Source organism: Chlorocebus sabaeus, chromosome 26 (genome assembly GCF_047675955.1).
Source record: "Chlorocebus sabaeus isolate Y175 chromosome 26, mChlSab1.0.hap1, whole genome shotgun sequence".
Lineage (NCBI taxonomy): Eukaryota > Metazoa > Chordata > Mammalia > Primates > Cercopithecidae > Chlorocebus > Chlorocebus sabaeus.
The window spans coordinates 33,742,286-33,751,558 of NC_132929.1; the positions used below are offsets into that span (position 1 = coordinate 33,742,286).

Below are 9,273 nucleotides of genomic sequence, written 5' to 3' on the forward strand. Positions count from 1 at the left end.
TGTGGAGTTATTTTCCATGAGAATGTTTATATGGTTGAATTATCTGTATCTGAAGTCAACTAGATAGAGCCAACTCATCCATTTTTTAAATAGTTGCTTTAAGAGCTAGAATTGTAACATTCCTCCTTCCCTCCCCCTCATCAATTGAAAAACTTGGTAGGAGCATTTATCTTAATGCCAAAAATATAGTTTCTCTGATTCTTTAACCAGTTGAGATCTCAGAGCATGTCAAAGGTTGCAGGGCTTTTCTAACCAGTAACAACCAGTCAATATTCAGCTGTTAAACAGGATACTCCACATAAAAATGTCTTATGTAAAATTTTATCCTTATGATATAAATTATTATTTCCTTTAAATTGCTTACACACACAGACACACACACACACGCGTCTTACTTTAAGGTATGTTGATGTTCAATAATATCGTCATGGGAAAAAAATACAACTTCCAGTTAGAGAGAACGGTTTATTGAGCCACAGAACCTATCGTTCAAATGAGACCTTATGTGATAGCCACAAGTGAACTGGAATTGCTATAAATAAAGAAAGGGAGGGAGATCAGGAGCTTCATTTTGCTTGTAATATCACCTTAAAAACACACCCCCAAAGCAGTCCCTAAGGGGTCTCTGAAGAGAAATTGTGTTTGTGTATATGTGTGTATATGTGTGTGTGTGTGTCTCAGGGCTGGGAGGGGGTTTTCAGAACACAGTGTCACAGTTTGAAAATCATTGATAAAGACTTGGGATAAGTTGTTGGTGCACACTTTTATGAAAGTTTCAAGGATATAACCTACAAAAGACCATATTGGTTTAATCTTAGGTCATTTTCCAAAGACTTCTTAATAAATGAATGCATTGGGGTGAACAGAATTACTCAACTCAGCAAACATCACTCAGAAAGAGATGTGGTACATCAGTTCTCAAACTCAGAATTTAAGTTCTCTGTGACAACATGTTTACTAATCACAGTTCATACAGAGAAGCAATGGTAGTCCTGGTCACACTTAAACTGTGTTGACTGTCTAAGTCTGTATAAAAATAAATAGATAGATGTTAGACAGACAGACAGATAGGTAAGCAACCAACCATGCTCCAATCTCTTTCTTGTTGCTGGAAATGGAGTAGCTCTTATTCAAGAGATGCTGTCTCTGGATTAGTGAAAAGAGGGCCCCAGGCAAACTGAACATAAATCCATAGAACTCTGTGTGGATGAAGATGCTGCCCAAGCCAGTTGGACTCTGTCTCCCTCCAGGGCTACCTTATGTTTCTAGTAGCTTTCGACACTTTTGCCTTCGTGGACCTCTCCCCACCCACGAAAGTATCGATTAAAATAAATTGTTTTGTAGTTGTACTAATGACAAGCTCGATTATATTCTTTTTTTCTGGATGTGATATTCAGAAGAGATTTAAGCCTTTCCATGGTCTCCTAGAAGTAGCATGGATTCCAGGCGTAGGGCCCAGTGAGGAAGTCCTACTGCCTACCGCTGCCTCCCTAGTCTAGCGTGCCCCTCTGTGTCCCAAAGCCCTGCACACAGCAGCCTCTTCCTCCATGGGGAGCCCTCAACTCCCTGACTGTGGGGCCTCAGGAAACGCTGTGGGAGCCTTGGGAGTCCTGGAGGTTGTGAGGGATGCTCCAGAGGCCAGACCATTGTTCTCAGGGATCGGCCGCATTGTGGCCCTCCCCCTTCTGCCCTCCGCCCTCTTCCTCAGGCTACCAGCAGGAAAGAGGCTTCCTGACTTCCATCCTGCAGAGGAAGCAAGGCGGTCCACGGGCCTGAGTACCTCTGATCCAGAGGTCCTGTGTAACGTGTTATTAAAGCACAATTCTTGTGCTTTAATTCTTGGTGTCTCACAGTTCACAAAGCACGTTCATATCTAGGACCTCTAAGACTCTCAGAACAGCTCAGCAAGTAGTTTATTATCTCCACTTAGAAATGGGGAAACTGAGGATTGAGGCCTTAAACAATTTGTATCAAGTTCCAGAGTGAAGAGTGAAAGAGGTGGGATGTGAACCCCGTGTCTGAGCGGGGTGACCAACCGTCCCAGGTTGCCTCGGACTCGGGGGTTTCCTGGGATGCAGGATTCAGTGCCAATACCAGGACCAGTCGGTCACTCTCCATCCTGAGGCAAGACTCCTGCCCTTCCCACCACCCAGCCTCCTTGGAGACAGATGGTCTCCTTTGGGCTCATCGTCTTACAGCAGATAAAATGTTCTTTGATTAATTTAACAGAAAGAGAGAATGTCTTCATTTTTAATTTCAATTATAAATGTGAATAAATATTTTAAGAGTGGCACAGTGGTTTAGAGCATAGGCTATTAATGAAAATTATGTCAGCTCTACTCTCCAGATATATTCCAAATCTGACTTCTTCTCACACACAGCCCTAGTCTAAGCCATGGCCTCCATCTCTTAGGTCTTAGAAAAGCCTCCTAATAGGTCTCCCTACCTTTCTGCTTAAACTCCTGCTGCCTGTAATCACCACAGCAGCCTGCGTGATCTTTAAATAAAAGCCCAACTATACTTAGAAGCGTCACATGCTCTGACCTTCCTGGCCTGGTCTTTACTGCTCTCCCCTTTGTCTGTCGCCTCGGCTCTAGTCATACAGGCTTCCATTCTGATCCTTGAACCCACCAAGTAAGCCCCTGCTACAGGGCCTTTCAACCTGATTTCTCTCTTGCTTGAAATTCCCTACCCTACCTCCTTCAGGTGCCTATTCAGTGTCACTGTTAGTAAGGCCTTTCTGATCACCCATCACTCTCTACCCTCTTTCCTGGTTTATTTTTCTCCCCATCACTTACCACCCTCCCTAAAATACACACATTTGTATTAAACTTGTTGGATTTTGTCTGTTTCCTCCCATTGGAATAGAAGGTCCATGCTGGCGAGACGTTTTGCTCTTTAATTCTCCACCTCTGCCCCAGGGCCTAGAACATGGTAATTGCTCTATGAAAATTTGTTGAATTAATGCAGTACAGAGTCATCCTCTCTGGGTTGAAATCCTAGTTCCTCTACTTGCTAGTACAGTAGCCAAGTGAGTTAGCCTCAGTTTTCTCACGGATTAAGTAGAAATAATAACAGTGAGATAATTAATACAAAATTCTTAGAAAAGTCCCAACCTTATGGTGTATATTATAAAAATATGAACTGTTGCTGCCACAGCATCTGCTGTTGTTATTATTTCTGATGTCATTATAATATGTGGGAGTTTGAAAACATGGAATCACGTCATTAAAATTTGGTTACAAGCTCTTCCCTTGCTTTTTATAATTCAATCCTCCTCAGTTGCACATGTCTTTCAGGAACTATCTTTCAAATACCTAAGTTTCAGTTTTATTTTTCAATCTTTAAAAGAAGTCAGTAGGATTATCTTATTTTATTGTGGAAGATTTAAAAAATACACAATAGTGAGAAAATGGTAGAATGATACACCATGTACTCGTCACTCAGCTTCAACGGTTACCAAAATCTAGCCAATAATGTTTTATTTATTCACCCTCTCTGCTTCTCACTTCTCCCTCTGGGATTTTTTTGAAGCAAATCCTAGACATGATATCATTTTACCCATGAATATTTAAGATGTATCTCTAAAAGATAGGGATTCTTTTTAAAAACATAACTGCAATACCATTATCACACATAAACTAAGCATCCATAATTTCTCAATTTCTTAATATCATCAAATACATAGTCATTGTGGACATTTCCAGTGAGACTACCCTTTGTTGTTTCTGTTGTTTGGAGGAGAGTGTCTCACTATGTTGCCCAGTCTGGAGTCAAAATCCTGGGTTCAAGGAGTGTCCTGAGCAGCTGGTACTAAGGTACACACCACCACACCTAGCTGAGACTGCCTTTTAACTCTGGACGTAGCAATGTAGATTCTGTAAAGGTTGAAAACCAGTGAGGCACTCTGATGTCTAATGGCTCAGGCAAATATCAGGGTTTTGCAGCAACAGTTTGGGACTCAAGGGTTTCCTGGGGTGCAGGATTCAATGCCAATACCAGGACCAGTTGGTCACCCTCCATCCTGAGCCAAGACTCCTGCACTTCCCACCACCAACCCTCCTTGCAGACAGATGCTCTCCTTTGGGCTCATTGTCTTGCATCTTCAGATTTGTACCTTCCTGTCCAATTCTATAAGATTTTTGCAAAACATTTTCATTTTGATGCAAAAAGGAAAATGCATTTGTCTGCTACTACTAAAAAGTAGCCATCTACCAGCAGTAGTTATGTTTAAGCAAGGAGAAAGTCCTGAATTTATTTGAAATTATGGAAAACATAATTAACAATTGTTGTTACACTAAGAAATCCACACTATACAAAATGCTTATACTTTAAATGATAAAATATACTGTGAAAAGAACTCCAAATATTTAACATCTGTGCAGCTCTGTGAGTGACATTGTGAGTGATTAAGGCAAATGAACGCCTAGAAAATCCTACTATAACCTATGGTGGTAGTACTTATTTGATATTTATGTATTTATTCTTACTCAAAGACTTCAGACCTTTGGAAATAGAAACTTATACAGAAGTGGCACAATACTTCTGCGTTCCAAACTTTACATGAAGGAAATCATCTTTATCTAGAGAGGATTTTGATGTCCCTTGGATGGCTGATCTGTGGTGATATTCTGATAATAAGATTCTGATCTAATGGAGGATATCGTTATAGCCAAAAATCACTGGTAGATCATGAAGAAGCAAGGACCATGCATTGCCCATCCCAGAGCCTGTTCTCAGCCTAGAACCATAAAAAGATCAAATAAAAAACCGGCAGAGAATTGATGTTTCATTGCTGATGTGATTATCTTTGGAATAAGACCATGGGGGCATTCAACTGCTAACACATTGGAGACTGTGTAGCTAGTGTTCAAAATGTCAGGCTCTAGAGACAGCCAGATTGGATTCCAGTCCACCATTGAATAACTGTGTGACCCTAAACCTCAGCTTCCTCATCTATTAAATGGGAATGATACTAGTACTTGTGTCCTATAGGTTATTGAAAATATTAAGAAAATGCCTGTGAAACATGTAGCACGATGCCTTGAATTTCTTTCCCTCTTAATACTCTTTAACTAATTCTGTTATTATTATTTCACATTTACAAATTCAGTTGTATATTTGTGTAAGAATTTGAAGCCCAAGAAAAGTTTCCAGGAATATGAATTTGCTAACACCTATATAATCTAATTCATATGGCTGGCTTAGCTTTGACAGTTTTCTTAGTATACTCAGGTGCAAATAACCTACATAAGGGTGTGCTTAGTTTATGAATTACAGAGTTTAGTTTTGATAAATTAATTAAACAAATTATTTAGTTGCCTAATGGAGCTGCCAAATTAATCTGAAAAAATCTATCAAAAATAAATGAAGAATGATTTACAGAGTTAACGAAACTCCCAGTAAAAAATCAGCAGGCTATTTTTTGGAGAAATTAACAAGCTGACTCTAAAATTTATATGGAAATACAAAGTAACTAGAAAAAAAAAAACTAGGAAAAGAGGGAAAACATAGGAAAAGATAGGCTATCTAATTTCAAGACTTTCTATAAAGCCATGCTAATCAGGACAGCATGCTAGTAGTATAGGAAGGAATAAATAGATTAATGAAACATAATAGAGCATCCATAATTTGACCCATGCTTATACAGTAAATTGATTTTCAATAAAAGTAGCTAATGCAGTCCCATGGAGAAAGGAAAGTGTTTTCAACAAATGGTACTGAACAACTAGAAAAAAAGGTAAATCTTGACTTCTACTTCACAAAAACATAACAGAAAAATTAACTGAATATGGATCATAGACTTAAAAGTTAAAACTATAAAGCTTCTTGAGAGAAATATGGGAGAATATTTGCAACCTTGGGATGGGCAAAGCTTTCTTGTATACGAATACAAAACTATAAAAAATAGAACAATTATATGTCAATAAAACTTAAAACTTCTACCCATTAAAAGAGATCATTAAGAAAATGAATGGGCAAGCCAGAGACTGGAAAAAAATGTTTGTAATAGCTGTCTCTAACAAAGGAAATGTACTCAAAATATATAAACTCGCCCAATTCAATAAAAAAAGACAGATCAATTTTTAAAATAGACTATGGATGTAAACAAACAGGCACTTCATTAAAGAATATATATCAATGACCAATAAGCATATCAAGGAAGTTCAAATTAAAATCACAATGGTATACATGTTGCAGGCATTAGAATAGTCATCTTTAAAATAGACTGAAGACACCAAACAGCAGGATGTGGGGCAACTGAAGCCTTCATATATTGCTAGTAAAAGTGTAAAATGGTACAACTATTTCATAAAAATACTTATTATAAAGGTAAACTTACACCTACTCCATGGTCTTCAGTTCTACTCCCAAGTACTTAACCATAAAAAGACCAAATTTTAAAAACCAACAACAAAAATTGTTATGCAAGAATGTTTATAGTGTCTTCATTCATAATAGTTCCAATCTGGAAAATGGAAATTGCTTTAGGAATTTCCATGTTTGGAATTTTTGGAATGCAAATCTCCATCAACATGAAAATGAATAAAAAATTTGTGGTATGTTCTTACAATAAAAATATTTCTCAAAATAAAAAAGAAAATGCTATCAATATATGCCATAATAAGGATAAATCTTAAAAACATGCTGAGCAAAAGAAGTCAGATCTAAAAGAGTGCATAACGTGTAATTTCATTTTTATAGAGCTCAAGAATAGAAAAAAGCACTCTATAGTTATAGAAACCAGAGCAATGGTTGCTTTAGAAATGGAAGAGGGCACTGTTTATAAAGGGGCTTGAGGAAACTTTTGAAGGAAATGGAAATTTTATATAATATGTTTGGGCTATCCATGTACCCACATGTCAAAACTCAGCAAATCCTACACTTAAAAATATGTGCAGTTAACTATGTATAAATTATGCAAAAGTATTTATAGTTGATTTAGCATCAGAAAACATGAAGGCCAGAAGGCAGTGGCATAGTGTATTTAGAGTAATAAAAGAAAAAGACTGTCAACTAAAAATTCTAAAACCAGCAAAACATCCTTCAAAAATGAAGATGAAATTAAGATATTCCCAGATAAACAAAAAATAAGAGAGTTGTTACAACTATATCTGCCCTACAAGACATTCTAAAGGAAATCCTTCTTGGTAAAATTAAAGGACACTACACAGTAACTCTAATCCACATGAAGAAATAAATAGGCTGGTAAAAGTAACTACATAGGTAAAAACAAAAGGCAATATGCATGTATTTTTGTTTGTAACTCTTTTTTTTCCCATGGTCTGGTTGTAAAGATAACTGCATAAAGCAATAATTACAAAGCTCTGCTGATGGAGGCTATAAAATCAAAAAACAAAAATCAATTTTATATCCATGCACTAGCAACAATCTGAAAATAAAATTTTAAAAATAATCCCAGTTACAACAGCATTAAAAATAATAAAATTTACAAACAAATTTAACAAAAAAAAGTAAGAAGTACAACATTTGTACACCGAAAACTGTGAACTATCATTAAAGGCAATTAAAGAATATCTTAAAAATTAAAAATATATTCCATGTTCATGGTTTAGAAAGTTTAGCACTGTTAAGATGGTATGGCTATTTCCATCTCCAGCACTGTGAGAGGAACTGCCACCATGTCTGTGCTTCTGCAGTGGATGGTGGTGCAGAACTGCTCCAGTGTCCTGATCAAGAGGAATAAGCAGACCTACAGCACCAAATCCAGTAACCTGAAGGCCCACACTCCCTCTGCTACCAGGCCAACTCACCACAAGACTGTGGATGTGAAGCCAACAGCCAATGGCAACATCGTGGTAGTGGTCATGAAACAGAGATCAGGCCAGCAAAAGCCAGCCACCTCCTACATGCGTGCAGACCACCATCAACAAGAACAACTGGGCCACTTTCAGCAGCATCATGCACATGATCCTCAAGAACAAAGACTGCCCTGACCTGCACATGGCTGCCATCCACAGGGCCAATGCCATCCTGCACAGCCAGAGCCTGTGAGGGTGAAGAGAAACAGTTTCTCAGTAATTAAGCATAGACTTCCCAGGTTAACTAACAGTTCCACTCCTAGGTTTATACCCAAGAGAATTAAAAACAAGCGTCCACACAAAAACCTACCCCAACAAGAGTGCCTGAGCCCCCTGTCTCCCAAAAGCAATAGTCAGATGACCATTTCCCAATCAAAAAAAGAAGAACAGTAATAAAGATGGCATGGTAAGCAGAATAATGACTCATCAAAGATATCCACATTCGAACTCCTGGAACCTGTTAAAATATTAATTTATGTGGCAAAAGAGAATTTGTAGATGTGATTACACTAAGGACCTTGATGGGGGGACTGGTACTGGATTGTCTGGATGAGCCCAATCTGATCACATGGGTCCTTAAAAGTAAGGAACCTTTTCCACCTGTGGGAAGGAGGTGTGACTTCAGAAGTGAGAACCAGAGAAATAGCAGCCTGTGAAGGACTTGGCTTGCCATTGTCTTGGAAGATGGAGAAGGGTCTGGTAAGCCAAGGAGCGAGGGTAGCCTCTCGAGTGGCCAGGAAGGATGCTGTTAAGAGCCATGTGGGACTTCTGACCTACAATATTATAAGATAAAATTTGTTGTTTTAAGCCACTTCATTGATACTAATTTGTTACAAAAGTCATAGAAAGCTAATGCAGATGGCAATACATCCAGATTCATATACAGATTCAATGCAATCCCTGTTAAAAATCCCAGCTTTGATTTTTAAAGAAATTGACAAGCTGATCATAACATTCATATGGAAATGCAAAGGATGAAGAATAGCCAAAACTTTGTCTTTAAAAAGGACAAAGGCAGATGACTCAGACCTCCTAATTTTATAACTTAGTACATAGCTGCAATAATCAAGACAGTGTGAATACAGACAGACATTTAGAACAATGAAATAGAATTAGGAGTCTAGAAATAAATCCATAGGTCTATGAACAGTTGGTTTTCAACAGGGTTGCCAAGGCAATTCAGTGGGGGAAAGAATGGGCTTTTCAACAAATGGTGTTGGGAAAACTGGATTTCCACATGCAAAAGAATGAATTTGGACCCATACCTCACAACATATGTGAAAATTAACTCAAAAAGAATCAAAGACCATAAATACAAAAGTTAAAATTATAAAATGCTTAGAAGAAACATAGGCATAAATCTTTTGTCCTTAGTTTAGGTAATGGCTTCTTAGATATGACACTAAAGCATCATCAACAAAAGAAAAAAAATAGATAAGTTGGACTTCAA

General features: G+C 37.8%; 1 pseudogene; it reads left to right on the forward strand.

Annotated features, from left to right (window-relative positions):
• Nucleotides 1-7,624: 7,624 nt before the first annotated feature.
• On the forward strand, nt 7,625-8,467 carry LOC103245559 (large ribosomal subunit protein eL28 pseudogene; annotated as a pseudogene).
• Nucleotides 8,468-9,273: the final 806 nt, after the last annotated feature.